Source organism: Schistocerca serialis, chromosome 2 (genome assembly GCF_023864345.2).
Source record: "Schistocerca serialis cubense isolate TAMUIC-IGC-003099 chromosome 2, iqSchSeri2.2, whole genome shotgun sequence".
Classification (NCBI taxonomy): Eukaryota; Metazoa; Arthropoda; class Insecta; order Orthoptera; family Acrididae; genus Schistocerca; species Schistocerca serialis.
In genome coordinates, this window is record NC_064639.1 from 907,527,605 (window position 1) to 907,544,156 (window position 16,552).

At 38.2% G+C, this 16,552-nt stretch overlaps 1 protein-coding gene across 1 annotated transcript in view; it reads left to right on the forward strand.

The window, feature by feature from the left end:
• The window catches only part of LOC126458260 (esterase E4-like), a 178,234-nt gene that overhangs the window by 88,508 nt on the left and 73,174 nt on the right, over positions 1-16,552 (forward strand). The gene's annotated exons all lie outside the window — the stretch shown is intronic.

The window sequence follows — 16,552 nt, forward strand, 5'->3', positions numbered from 1 at the left end:
ATTACTAAAATTTACAAAGACTTACAATTTTTTATAAACACTTGTCTTTTATTAATGCCTACCAGAAGTTGGAGGAAAAAAGAAAAGTTAGTCCTTGTATTTGGTAAATAGCCTCATTTCCCCAGCCTTTCCTCTGTTTTATCAAATGAAGAAATCTGTAACCTGAAAATTTCCAATTATGTGTAGCTGTTGTTTCATAATGCTATTACTGTAGCTTGCTAGTAGAAATGCGTTTGGAATTTTTGAGATGTAATAGGTATCAACAAGATCAAGTGAAACCTCATAATTGAAGAGAACTTCAGAAATGCAGAACAACTCAAGACAAGTGTTAATGGAGAGCAGTAGCCATCAGAAAATAATTCTGCTGACTGTGTTAACAATTGATTATTATGATTCTCCTATTTTTTTGTGTAAGTGAGACCAATAAAATTAGTAATTAATATTTAATAAAAACGATGATAAAAATAATCTTTATTTGCCCATAATGCTTTACAGTCTTGAACATCATAATTTTTTGTACTTTTACAACAGTGATATATTTTCATAAATATAACAATTAGCACTTTAGGAACTGTTACATAAACATTTGCCACCGAGCGTAGAAGAATTTGAGTGAATATAAACATCGATGATAATCACATCTGGTACATGATCAGGTACTTTGTTATACTTCTGCGAGGTGCAAACGACGTCTACAAAAATGAAACAGAGAGTGTCATTCGCGGTCTTAAACAGTGCCTGAGAAACCTCACTCACGCAAACATATTAATGGTCAATATTCAACATTGCTATGATCTTGTAAGATGGTCATGTGTTAATATGGAAATAAAAAGTGCCAACAATCAGTTTGAAAAAATTTGCAGACATCTTAAAAAAGTGAAATGTGTTTATAGAAGCAATTTTGGATGTAGATTCCACACAGACTTCACCTGAATGGCTTGGGGAAAGAATATCTGGCGAACCTGGTAACCAAGGAAATATAAAACCACCCAAATAAATTCAAAACCAGAATGACAATTGCATCAACATCACCAGACTCCATCACAAAAGCACTGCAAAAAGAAGTAAAAGTATTAGAACCATCATCAGCACCAGCAAAGCATTTAAAAAAAGATAAAGTGTTGACAGAAAGAACAGTGGACAGCAATTTGAACGACAAGAGAACTACAGTTCCTCACCATCCAAATATTATTTTAGATGAAAACAAGAAAAATGAGAAGACTCCAAGTTCACAAGAAAGCACAGCAGTAGTGGCAGAACCAGCATTGGAAATGTCAGAAACAGCATCACCATCTGGCAGTATTAAGTACATTAGCAAAAGCACCAATAGCAGCAACAAGCAACTCATCGCAGCCCAATGTACAGGTACGTCCCGAGAGGTGCAGGAAACCTGTCCTTCTCAAGGAGTTTTGGTATCTCAACAGGACACGGGAACAAATATGACAGCACAAAACATAAATAAAACTGTAACCAGTTCTCACCCTAGTCACCTGCAGATTTTAAGATTAAACATTCATTGCCTTACAAATAAGTCACTGGAACTTGAGGTAGCAATGAATAGTGCAAATATTGACTGAATGTGCATCATGGAACATTGGTGCAGAAGTTTTGAACTAAGTGTCATTAATATTCATCCATATAAATTGACAAGTCAGTACTGTAGAAAAAACACCAAAAACAGAGGTGTATGTATCTTTACTAAATCAAGTATCAGGTGCAAAAGAAGGTGTGAAGCTGAATCTTTGAGTGTGAAAATCATATATACAGTTGTATGAAATACAGGGAAAAGTCATAGTCATAGCAATATACAGACAACCTACAGGCATATTCATTAATCAATTAGAAACACTGCTTAACATTCTTTTTACTGAAGGAGCCACTGTAGTTGTCTATGGGAATTTCAACATAAATCTTATGAATGAAAGTAGGCTAAAAAATCAATTCCTAAATCTATTATGTAGTTTCAATCTGTTTCCATACATACATGAACCCACAAGAATAACATATAATACAAACAGCCTTATAGATAATATATTTTCAAATATACAATCTACGGGAGGACGATGGTTCAATCCCGTGTCCGGCCATCCTGAATAGGTTTTCCATGATTTCCCTAAATCACTCCAGGCAAATGCCGGGATGGGTCCTTTGAAAGGGCACGGCCAACTTCCTTCCCAGTCTTTCCCTACTCCGATGAGACCGATGACCTTGCTGTTTGGTCTCTTCCCCCAAACAATTCAATCCAATCCAAATATACAATCCACAGAAATAGAAGTAACAAATACTGATTTGGAATTATCAGACCATAATGCTCTTATCCTCAAATTTCCTTCAATGTCCCTGCAAGGAAAAAAAGTGTACTTCATGTACAACAGTAAATTTTCCACTGAAAACTGTGTAGAATTTACAAATATTCTAACTAGTGAGTTCTTGGCAGAAGTGTTGTCCCTAACAAATACAAATGATGCATAAAAAAACTTTTTCTTAAATTTTCATGGGATATTTCAAAATGTGCTTTCCAAAGAAGCTGTCAAGAATCACATCATTTCACAATACAAAGCCAAGTTCTTGGATCACAGCTGGCATCAAAACTTCATGTGGAACTCTATAAACAGACTAAATTCAAAATTGAATACATCTACAGATCCACAGTTCATAGAATATGTTAAGAATTACAAGAGGGTACATCAAAAAGTTATTGCCAAGGCAAAATTTATGAGTAATGACAACTTAATAAGACAGTGGTAACAAATCAAAAGCCATATGGTGTATTGTGAAGACTGAAAAAGGAAAGAGATGCAAAGACCAGGACATCATTCTCAAAAACACAGAAAATATCAATATTAAAAAACAAGATTTGCCAAATACATCAACAATTATTTCATATATGCAAAACTTCATTAAGCTCAAAATTTACAAACCAAGAAAAACCTGAATTTCCAAAATCTGCTTGTAGCATGAGGATAGATCCAACAGATGAACATGAAGTGCTCAAAGTAATAAGGAGCTTGAAACCTAAAATGTCAGCAGGATTAGATGAGGTGCATGTTCATATTATAACAATGACAGCTGCACAAATCACAAGGCCCCTGGCATACATAGCCAACTTATCATTTAGTGAAGAGAGTTGTTCACAAAACATGGTATGCATCTAAACCGGGCAGGAAAGAGAGCATTAGGTATTCTCCTAAAAGCAGCAATGACAGAACAACTCAACTCTACGAGATGCACTTCGTATAAACAAACTACAATAGACAAATGGTTTTCAAAAAACAGGACAAGAGTGCATTCGTGAACTCGACAGTTAAGAATAATTTTTTAGGCAAAACCCTGTAACAGCCTCTGTAACGGATCAACTTGCAATCTTCCACCAAAATACTAGAGGCCTGTTTAATAAGCTCAACGAACTCTCAGTCAATGTGCAAGACAATGGAAGCATAGATCACACCCATGTACTATGCTTCACTGAGCATCACGCCTGCTCAGGGATGGAAAGGCTGGTAATACCTGACTACAACCTGACGTCTTCATACTGCAGAAACCAAAGAAAAGGTGGTGGTGTTGCAATTTTTGTTAAGAACAGTATCAATTTCAAAGAAATGTATGTTCAAAATTTTTGCTTAGAGCAACATTTTGAATCATGTGCCATCGAAATTTCTGTAAGTAATTCCACCCTATTAATTGTGGCAATTTATAGAGCACCTTCAGGAAATCTTGACCTATTTTTGAAGCAGCTCGATTTGCTTTTACTGCACTTATTCAACTATAAAAGAGATGTTGTACTACTTGGAGATTTCAACGTCAACTTTCTTACACATAGTAGTGGGAAGACAGACCTAGAAAATCTGTTGTACACCTACAACCTTCTGCCAGTGGCCAATTTTCCCACCAGAGTAACTTCATATTCAAGCACACTAATTGACAACATTTTTGTAGACCAAGAGTAATTGGGCAGTATCAGCGTTAGTAAAATAATAAATGGTCTTTCTGGCCATGATGGTCAAAGACTTACCATCAAAAATATAAATGTTTGTCAGAATAAAACAGAGCCAACGTGGAGGGTATTCAGGCCCATAAATGTACTAACAATCAAAACATTCAAATCATGCCTCTATAATGTAAATTGGAGTCACATATATTCCAAAACAGATGTAAATTCCAAGTATAACCTGTTTAGTAAAGAAATTGCATCAATATTTGAAACCTCCTTCCCAAAAAAAGTTTATAGGAATGTACCAAAAGAAAACACAAAAAAACCATGGATAACAAATGGGATTAGGACATCTTTCAAGCAGAAAAGAATTTTGTACATAACAGCAAAAGAATCAGGAAACCCCAGTCAAATAAATCATTATACAAAGTATTGTAAAACTTTGAGTAAGGTAATCAAACTTTCAGAAAGCATATATTTCAGATCCAAAATCAACCAATCCAGTAATAAAATTAAAGCAATCTGGGACATAATAAGGAGCGAGACTGGTACGAACAGTGCCAGTAAACCAGTAGACATTGTACTAAACATTGATGACAATACTGTCAGCAACCAAGAGACTGTTGCGAATGCATTCAATGACTACTTCATAAGTGCTGCAGAGCAAATAGGTTGCAATGGATCCTTAGAAAGTGCCATGGATCTACTGAAGCACAGTTTTCCCATTTCAGTGAGCGAGATAAGGACATCCCCCATAACCAGATATGAGATTAAAAAAACCATTGCCTCATTAAAATGTAAGGGATCATCTGGTGTAGATAATAGCTCCAGTAAGCTGCTAAAAACCTGCTCTGACCAATTAAGCAAAGTATTAGCCCATATATTTAATGCCTCTATGTACCAGGGTGTTTTCCCAGAGGGCATGAAACTTGCTATAGTGAAGCGTCTCCACAAAAAGGGAGACACAACGCAAGTCTCAAACTATCGTCCAATCTCCCTCCTGTCCACTTTCACTAAAGTCCTTGAAAAACTACTGCACTCCAGAACTGTAAGGCACCTAGAAAACTTTGGCACCATAAGTGATAGACAGTTCGGTTTCCAGAAAAGTATGTCCACAACTGAGGCCATATTTTCTTTCACAAATGATATACTGGAATCCCTAAATATTAAAATGAAGGCAGTTGGAATATTTTGTGATCTGTCCAAAGCCTTTGACTGTGTGGACCACAAAATACTCCTCAACAAAGCACGCCACTACGGGATCACTGGGGCACTGGGAAGCTGGCTAAAATCCTACCTCCAAAACAGGAAGCAGAAGGTAATTCTCAATGGGAGCAATAAAGAGGGAGAGGTAGTAGAGTCAGACTGGAGCACTGTGCTCCATGGAGTACCCCAGGGATCTGTCCTTGGTCCGTTGCTGTTTCTGATATACGTAAATGACCTATCTTTTTCATGCAATACATGCAAGTCCACCATGTTTGCTGACGACACCAGCATTTTGATTAGTAACAAACAGCTCACTGATATAGAGGTTGATGCCAACAAATTACTTACAGTGCTATTAACCTGGTTCCAAGAGAACTCGCTCAAAGTAAACCTGAGTAAAACAAATTATATCCATTTCAGCCTTGACCACAAACTCCCTCAGGAGATTACTGTTTTAAATAACAATAATCAGATAGAAAGGGTACACTGCACCAAATTCTTAGGCCTCCACATAGACAGTAGGCTCAACTGGGACCACCATGTCCTCGAGACTGTAAAAAGGCTGTCCACAGCAATTTTTGCCGTTAGGACAATCTCACAGTTTGGAGATATAAATGTCACGAAGTCCACATACTTTGCATATTTCCACTACATTATGTGTTATGGCATCATCTTCTGGGGCAATTCACCCTCATCTAAAAAAATCTTCCTCATGCAGAAAAAAGTAGTCCGTATAATGTGCAGAGTACCCCCGAGAACCTCCTGCCGTACGCTCTTTAAAAAACTTGGAATACTTTCCACAACCTGCCAGTATATTTTTTCCCTAATGAGTTTCTTGGTTGAAAATCCTGTCCACTATGAAACCAATGGAAGCTTCCATTATCACAATACAAGAAAGAAGGCTGACCTCCACTTTGAACTAAAAAGTTTAACTCGGGTACAGAAAGGAGTGCATTACTCCAGTGTCAAAATATTTAACTTATTACCGAGCTATATAAAAAGTCTACGTAGTAACAGTGCATCATTCAAAAACAATCTAAAGACATATTTAATCGAGAAAACATTTTACTCAGTTGATGAATACTTCAACAGAGAAAAGTAGTCTTTGTATGTATGTATATTTACTGTTGTTTGTTTATGTTCCTTGTGTTCCTATTTGTAACCATATACTTACTGTGACAAATAGGGTTTTGCAATGTGATAAACTTTGCATAATGTATTATTCCTATGACTTTATTTTAGTTCATTATTATTTTTGCAAGTCTTATGTAATTTATGTCTAGTTCTGCTCTTGTAAACTTATTGATACCATGGTCTGTGAACATATATTACTCAAGTCGTTCTACATCCTAGCGTCATACACATAACAGGATCAATGGAATTTGTAGATAAATGAATAAAAGGAGTGTTTCCAGAAAGGATGAAAATGTCAAAAGTGAAGTCCCATTATTCAAAAATGGCGACAAGCATAAGGTAGAAAACTATTGGCCAATATCCCTCCTTCCAGTATTTTCCAAAATAAAAGAAAAATTAATGAAGCACAGAATCAAGAAATATTTCAATGACCATAAGTTACTAAATAGAAATCAGCATTGCTTCCAGGCAGGTAAAAATACAGAAACAGCACTAATGTGCTACACTGAACAAATAATCAAAAATCTAGAAAAAGGCAACAGCATAGTAGGAATAAATTTAGATCTCTCCAAAGCATTTGATGCTGTCAATCATGGCATTCTTTTAGAAAAACTGGAAGCATTAGGTATTCATGGGACAGGGAAAAAGTGGTTTGAATCATACCTACAAAACAGAACACAGATTGTAGGATTGATGTCAGATTATTCCAACCACAAAATATATTTAGTATCAGATGCAAAAAAAGTGGAAATAGGAGTGCTGCAAGGCAGTATTCTAGGTCCCTTATTGTTCCTTGTCTACATAAATGACTTTCACACCTTAGATGGAGCAGCAGAGGCCATACAGATGACACTAGTGTGATAATAGGTGCACAAAAGCAAATGCTGCAAACAACTATTGATCAAGTAATAAAGAATGTTCACACTTGGTTCAATGCAAACTGGTTGACATTAAATGCAAATAACAAATTATATGCAGTTTGGGAAAATATGTTAAAATGTAAATTTTGATCTGTTGTTGGGTGACAAGGCCATAGACAGAGTGGCATCAACAAAATTGCTGGGGATTCATGTAGATGATAATCTTAATTTTAATGACAATGTAATGAAATTTGTGCACAAATTTAACTCAGCCTGTTTTGCTCTTAGAATTATTACAGATGTCTATACTGCAGAGTGTGCCAGGATGGCATATTTTGGCTGTTTTCATTCTCTAGCAACATACAGAATAATATTTTGGGGTTCCACCACTTGCCGTCTAAAACAAATCTTTCTGTCAGAGAAGAGGGCTATCTGAATAATAACACACAACCATCCACAGACACAATGTAAACCCTTATTCAACAGAATTAAAGTTCTAACAATACCTCCCTTATACACAGGGTGTTACAAAAAGGTACGGCCAAACTTTCAGGAAACATTTCTCGCACACAAATAAAGAAAAGATATGTGGACATGTGTCCGGAAATGTGTAATTTCCATGTTAGAGCTCATTTTAGTTTGTTCTTCCACCTATGCTCAATGGAGCACGTTATCATGATTTCATACAGGATACTCTACCTGTGCTGCTAGAACATGTGCCTTTACAAGTACGACACAACATGTGGTTCATGCACAATGGAGCTCCTGCACATTTCAGTCGAAGTGTTCGTACGCTGCTCAACAACAGATTCAATGACCAATGGATTGGTAGAGGCAGACCAATTCCATGGCCTCCACGATCTCCTGACCTCAACCCACTTGACTTTCATTTATGGGGGCATTTGAAAGCCCTTGTCTACGGAACCCCGGTACCAAATGTAGAGACTCTTCGTGGTCGTACTGTGACGGCTGTGATACAATACGCCATTCTCCAGGGCTGCATCAGCGCATCAGGGATTCCATGCCACGGAGGGTGGATGCATGTATCCTCGCTAACAGAGGACATTTTGAAAATTTCCTGTAACAAAGTGTTTGAAGTCACGCTGGTACATTCTGTTGCTGTGTGTTTCCATTCCATGATTAATGTGATTTGAAGAGAAGTAATAAAATGAGCTCTAACATGGAAAGTAGGCGTTTCCAGACACATAAGATATTTTCTTTCTTTGTGTGTGAGTAATGTTTCCTGAAAGTTTGGCTGTACCTTTTTGTAACATCCTGTATATACAAATGTGTTTTATAAGTTAGGACCCACCTTGCAGATTTTCAAACAAATGCCGACTTGGGTAACTACAATACTTGAAACAGCACAGCATTCCATACTCAGTGAACAAAAAGAACACACACACAAAGGCATGTGAGCCATATTGGTACAAAACTCTACAATGTACTGCCAGCTAACATAAAAAAGTAAGATGAAAACAGATTTAAAGCAGAATTTAATGAGTTTCTACTTGAACAATGTTTTTACCCAGTAAATGACTATTTAGGCCAATAAACAATTCTGATAATGTTTATATTAAGGCAAAACTGAAAACACTGTCTTTCATCCCATACAGTTTCTGTTGATTTTGTATATCTGATGGACAGCTGCTGAGTGTGGTAAAATCTTTACTGAATTATTGTAGTGAATATAAGGTCTTCCTGTTTAGGGAAGACAAAAGTGAAGCCTTAGGGCAGACAGACTATGCAGTTACAATACTGTTAGTATACAAGTATAAAAAGTTGTATTACTGTGTTCAGTATGACCAAGTATTATTCTTTGTACATTTTTTGTACATTTTTGTATGTATTATTCTTTGTACTACTTAATGTAAAATTTTGTATGTTCCTTTTGCACAAATTGTTTCTCATAAACTTACATGTACTTTGGACAACATCCATACAATATTTATTGTCTATGGCTGGATAAATAAATAAATAAAAAATAAATACAATTAATTTGCTCAATGTTTCATTCTTTTTTACAAACGTAATTGTCTTAAGCACATATGATGCATACACAATCAGTATGCGAGGTCTGTTCAAAAATTTTGGAACTTTGTCCACAAAATTTTTCTTCACTTACCTATTATTTATTGTGCATCATCTCCTTCAAAATACTCTCCTCCACAATTGATACACCACTCCCAATGTCATTTCCACTTCAAGAAGCAGTCTTGGTACCCCATTTGCTGGTTCATGCGAAGTGCCATCTGCAATTTTTCAATTAGCTTGTATATTGTTGCAAATCTTCATCCTTGCAATGGGGTTTCCAGCTTTGGAAATGAAAAAAAGTCTGCAGGGGGCATGTCTGGAGAGTACGGAGGATGAGGCAGCACAGTGATTTCGTTTTTTGCGCACTAGTCCCACACCAACAGGGATGAAGGTGTGGGTGCATTATTGTGGTGCAAGAGCCGTGAATTGTCTCGCCATATTTAGGTCATTTCCTTCTCACATTTTCTTGCAGACATCACAAAATGTCCTGATAGAATCACTGATTAACAGTTGTCCCTGTTGAATGAATTCATGATGAACTAATCCTTCAAAGCCAAAGAAAACTATCAGTATGGCTTTGACATTTGACCTGACCTGACATTTTAGAAAACCTTTCCTGACCCTTTTTGAAGATTGAACCTTGGTCTCAACATCATAACTGTAGACCACAGCTCATTACCAGTTATGATTCTCTTAAGTAATATCTTGTTCTCATTTACATGATCCAAAATGTCTTCACAGATAGCGAGGTGAAAGCCTTTCTGGTCTTGATTCATGAGCTGTGAGGCAAAAGTGGTGGCAACTTGATGCACTCCATGCTGCTGTGTCAGGATTTCATGACACAATCCAACTGCAATCTGCAATCTCTTGGACGGTCAGTGATTGACTGGCCACACAATTCTGTTGACAACCCTGACATGAGCATCGTCAGTAGACATCACAGGGTTTGCTGAAAGAGGTTCATCTTTAACTTCCATCTGGCAATTTGTAAACTGTTTGAGCCATTTGTAACACTGAGTATGGCTTAAGCACTCATTACTGTATGCTTGGTGCATCATTTTCCTGTGTCTCTGTAAAGATTTTCTTGAATTTCATGCAAGATTTAATGTAGACGTGTTGCTCCCATAATTCCACTGTCTTGAAATTCACAAAGTGTGTGGCACAGTGTTTTACTCAATACAGTACTGAACAGAAACTAACAGACATGCAGCAATGAAGCATCTGGCAGTTACACATCAAACACAGATGTGTGCAGGGATGCCAACCCCATTTTGCTCCAACACATCGCTGGTGTGAAATTATGAATCTTCTGGAATTTTTTGAGTGAACCTCATATTATAGCTGACAAAGTGGTCCCTACAGGACTGGTGTTTATTTATATTAGGAATTATCCTAATTTCTCTTGCCTGAAGCCTGGATATTCTATCCGTTTATGAGGGTATCTCAAAAAGTAAGTTACATAAGTCATCCCATGCTAAGACCAATGTGCAGCAAGAATGATGCATTGTCAGAAGAGAGTGCATGTTCAGGGTTTTCTGCAGACTCAGTTATACTGTGGTATAGACAACAGGTGTATCACAGTGTGGGAGTGAATAATGCAGCAACTCGAAACATACTCCAAAGTTGAAATATGCGGGACAGTGTCACAAATGTGGGTCATAGTGAGAAGAAGACCATCAACATCAACCATAGATGACAATGCCCAGAAAACAGAGGAACCAGTTACCATGAACTGCAGGTTTTCTGACAATGAGGGTATTCACACATTGGTTATCGAATGGCTTTGTGACCAGTGGCAGATGTCTATCAATGATTAACTGAATATTGGTAGAACATTCCAACTATTGTTTACTGAGACTTGGTGACTATGTTGAAAAATAGTGTCAGATATCTTTATCACTTTGAAGCATAGTGAAGCATTCAATAAAAGTTATGTGGCCTGCATTATAATGTGTAACTTACTTTTTGCAGTCCCCTTGTAGACAGTGTGTGCTTCACCACAAATTTCAGCCCCAGATTGCAAATGAAAGTGGATTAATCCATAGTATATGTATTTAAGAATAGCATAAGTTATTATGTTTGTGACACTTTTAGTAAATAAATATTGTAGCTAATCTTTTTACACTTGTAGCAATATGCACTTTCCATGTAAGATATTCATCAATCAAAATGCCTAAAAATTTATGTTTATCAGATTTTTCAGCTGTAGACAGTGATTCATTATTTATGTCTGCTTGAGATTGCTTATAATTTAGTAAAAACTTCATGACAACAGTCTTATCCTTACTCAATGTAGGTTTATTGTTGATCAGACATTCTACTGTCAGTTCAAAGTTATCTTCATTGTTTTGGAATGCTAGCCACTCGGTACAGCCCCAGCTACTAAGTGATTTATCATGGAATATTTGTACAGCACTTTAACAATTTTCATAGAATGAGAGCTATCCACAGACTGCAAGATTAGAGATCTGTTTGTGTTTGCAAGATCTCTGACCTAAAAAGCAGTGCCTGACCCATAACCTACAGAAGTAGTCAAAGTATAAATTTGACCACAACGTCACACTAGCTTTTGGGTTTTTGCTTTTTTTTTCGAGTAGAAGATCACACATTCACGCACATACAACCACACAGATTCACAAATGCACACTCCTGTGGCCATGAAAAGACTGATTATCATTACTGAAAGCAGTTGCCTGCACTGAAGGAAGTGGGGAGGAGGTAAGGAAGGAAGCAAGGGGGGTGTAGGGAATGACATAAAGTAGTTAGAAAAAGGCAGGTCTTTTGATAGATGACTCAGTGGCTGTACAACAAGATGAAAGGATTACAGACAGTAGAGAATTAAAGAGATATAGAGAGGTGAGAATGGAGGTGGAGAAAGAGAGGAAGTTGAAAATGAAGAAGACAGGCAAAAGGGGAGAGGGAAGAGAGAAAGAGAGAGAGAGAGAGAAAATACCCACTTGGGAGGAAGAAGTGTGGCGGGGAAGGCAGTACATGATTTGGATTGGGAAGGAGTGATGTGGGCAGAAAAGAGAAGAGAAAGGGTAAGTTGAGGCAGTGGGAAACAGGTTAGTGGAGGATTAGGCCAAGGGGTTTGTGAGAATGCAGCATTTGCTGGAGAGACAATTCCCACCTTTGTGTTTCAGAAAACATGTGCTATATGAAAGTATCCAAATGGCATGCATAGTGAAGCACCTGTAAAAGTCAGTTTTGTTGTAATGACCAGGACATTTGGCAACTGGATTGTCTAGTTTTTGGTTTCTCAGAGTTTAGCAGTCTCATTCATGTGAGTAAACAGTCAGTTACCTGTTGGGCCCACATAGAATGCTGCACAGTACTTGAGGAAACTGAGTGATCAATGTGTCTGACTGCTATGCAGAGGACCCAATCTTCAATGTTTCCTTGGTGAGAGGATTGGAATGGGGTGCACTCAGCCTCACGATGCCAACTGAGGAGCTACTTGGCCAAGTAGTAGCAGTCATGGAGGGTGGCATGGCCGTCAGTTGGTACCAGGATATGTTTATGGATGAGCTGGATATGATTTTCTCTATCAGTAAAAGCTCTGGCAGGATTATTGGCAATTTTGACAACTTCTGCTTCTCACTGCAGTTGTGACATCAACAGTTGGTGTGGCATGTAAAGAAAGATACTTATAGGTATAGAATGGGTGACAGCTGCTAAAGTGGAAATACTGATGCTGGTTGGCATGCTAGATATATAAGGACATATTTATGGAGTCATCCGAGAGGTGGAGGTCAACATCTAGGAAGGCGGCTCTTTGTGTTGGAAATGACCCGGTGAAGTGGTTTTGGGGGCAGATGTTGCAATTACTGAGGAAAGAGTGAAGGTTGTCCTTGCCATGAGCCTGAATCATGAAAATATCATCAGTAAATGTGAATCAGACAAGCAGTTAATGTGTTGGCTGGAGAGAAAAGACTCCTTCAGATGGCCCATAGATAAGTTAGCATAGATGGTGCCTTGGAATGCCACCTACCCCATGTCCTTGTGATACCACACTTACCATCTCTTTTCGAATACTCCTGGTCAACCACGTTGTGACCTACAGTTATTTCACTTTTGAAGGCCATATGTATGAACAAATCCGTGGTACTGCCATAGGTAAACATATGGCACCATCCTATGCTAACTATTTATGGGCCAGCTGGAATATTCCTTCATCTCTAGTCAATGCCTAAAACCCCTCATCTGATTTAGATTCATTTATGGCATTCTCATGATCTGCACTCATGGCAAGGACAATCTTTACTCTTTCCTCCCTTACTGCCAACTCCTAAAAACCATTTCACCTTGTCCTTCTCAACTCAATGAGCCACCTTCCTAGATGTCAATCTCCAACTCTCAGGTGGTCCCATAAATATGTCTGTTCATATCAAGGCCAGAAACCACCAGCGATTCATCTACTTTAACAGCTGTCACCAATTCCATGCTAAAAAATCTCTTCCTTACAGCCTCACCACCCGTGGATGCTGCATCTGCATTGGAAAACAGGAGTTGTCAAAATATGTCAATAATGCTGCCAGAGCCTTTATTGATAGACAATGTCCTATCCAGTTCATCCATAAACAGAGCTCCCATGCCTTGTCCTCCTCTGACAGCAATAAATTTGTTAGCAAGCAGCCGATCCACACACCACTAATCACCAAATATTATGCTGGACTTGAGAAGCTCAACTGCATGCTACACCAGGTCTTCAACTGTCTATTGTTGTCCTGAGATGAGGGTAATCATACCAAAAATCTTAACCATATCACCCAAAGTAATGTTCTGCTGCCCAGCCAACCTATATAATCCTGTACATCTCTATTCCAATCCTACATCCAGTGAGTCACTTCCTTGTGAATGACTCAGGTGCAAGACTTGTCCTACACACTTGCCCACCATGACCATCCAGTAACAGGTATTCTGTACCCAATAAAAAGCAGTTCCATGTGCAGAAGCAGCCCTATCATAAATCAGTTATACTACAGTTGCTGTGCAGCATTCTGAGTCAGTATGACAGTATGAATGTCTGCTCGCATGAGTGGTGATTGCTGAACTGAGGCAATTCACAAACTTTACCATCCATTTGCCGAATGTACTGTGCACTACAACACAAAAGATGTTAACAACTATTTCACTGCACATATGACTTGGAGACTTCCATCAAGAACAAGTTTATCTGAACTAATTGGTATTGTCTCTCCAGCTTATCTTGTGCTCTCTCAATCCTCCTGGCCTAAACCTCTACTAAAGTGTTTCCCACTGTCTCACCTTGCCATTTGCACTACTCCTTTCCTGCCCAGGCCATGTACTACCTTCTCCCACCACTCTTCCCTCTCCTCCCCCCACCCCCGACACCCCTGCAAAAAAATCATGTGGTCATTTCCTCTCTCTCTGTCTCTCTCTTTCTCTCTTCCCTTCCTCCCCCCCCCCCCCCCACTTTTCCACCCTTCACCCCTTCTCTCTCCCTTCCCTAACTCCATCTCCCCCTCTCCATCTACATATATCTCTCATCCCTTCTTCCCCCCCCCCCCCCCCCCCCCACCTCCCCGAACTGTTCCTTCCATCATATATTGTGCATCCGCTCAGTCATCTGTGTTACTCGCTACTGTCTTGTGCTATTCCGCAACCTCTCCTTACCATTTGCATCCTTTGCTACCTTCTCCCCACATCTATCAACCCAGTCAACTGCTCTGTTATAATAATTGTCACCACAGCTTCTACTTCAGATTAAATATTTATGTAACTTAAACAATGGAAAGTCCTGGATGGAATAACAACAATATGGCAAGGATACATTACTATTCGCCAAATAGAGAAGAATTCTAGAAATATTTCAGCTTTTGGTCAAAATCCTTTTTCAGAAGTTGAAAACTCACACACATTCAAACAAGCACAACTGACACACAAAAAGTGGCTGCCTCCTGGCACTGAGGCCTGACTTAGCTCCTGGAAACAATAGCCTTATGTGTGTATGAATTTTCTATTTCTAAAGAAGGATTTTGACCAAAATCTGAAATATTTTTAGAATTATTTTCTATGTGATAAGTAGCAATCTGTCCTTGCCATATTGTTATTTGTGTAACTTCATTGATTTCACCTGTATGGTGAGTAGGAATGGAAATACGGGAAATAATCTTTCAGTTTTGTCTGTGATGATGGCTCCATTTAAGATAGTTATCTAGCTAGATACCAAGAAATTTTGTTGAAAGAAATTCAGTCACTGAATTATGTTAATGTAAATTTATGGACTAGCATGATTTTTTAATTTTTTATTTTTTTGAAATAGTTAAACAAGAATTTGAGTTTGCTTGAATTCACATCCCTGAAAGTTGTCCTTCATGATGATATGTTTATAACATACTGACTTAGTGGATGTGTGTATTTTTTTGCTGTAAGTAATTTATCAATTTTAGTTACATATCACAAAAACTAAAAGCAATACAAGGTAACTGGATAGATAAAAATCTACTCATCAAGTGGCAGCAGGAGAAAACACATACAAAGGTATTGAAATTTGCATGCTTTCAGATCCAGTGGATTGTTATTTTGGAAGAAGTGTTAAACGGGAAGGAAGAGAGGTGAATCAAAAGTATTAGTAAGGTTTAAGAAATGGAGAGAGTTTGGAAAAGGCACACAGAACCCCAGATCAGAGGATGCTTACCAGACAGGATAAGAAGGAAAGACTGATAGTTTGGGACTGCATCGGACAAGATTTGAAAACCTGAGAGCTTAAGGATGAAAGATGGGATAATACACAATACATATATTACTGACAAAACACTGTGCACGAGTTAATTACAGCAGGTAGAGGTGGTGGTGGGGAGGAGGCCAAGGGAGTTAGACAGGTCAGAAAATAAAAGAAAAAGAAAATTTATCTTCTGACCTCTACCACCCATCCCACCCATCTCTACCACATAGGATGCACTTAGCTTCCTGATCTTTTAATTCATGTGTGACGTTTCATCACTAATCTCTGACTTGCATCTTACCCTATCTTCCCCCTTTAAACACTAAGGTTTTTAAATCTTATCTAGTGCAGTCCCAACAGGTATCTTTCCTTCTCATCCTGTCCTGTAAGTCACCACTGATCCAGGGTTCTGGGTGACTTTCCCAAGCTCTCCTCGTTTCCTAAACCTCAGCAGTCCTTTTCCTACACCCCTCTTCCTTCCCCTTCAACTGTTGTGCCAGAAGAAGGAGCCAGTGGCTCTGAAAGGGTGTAAATTTCAATAAAAGCAATACAAAGTTCTACATCAGTAAAGAACACAAACAAAAATCTAAGAATTATGATGCTATAGAAATCTTAGTCCAGATTTTGAAGCCCTATTGAAAATTGTACAAATATCACACCATAAATCAACGAGATTATAATAGACATTTGTTATCAATT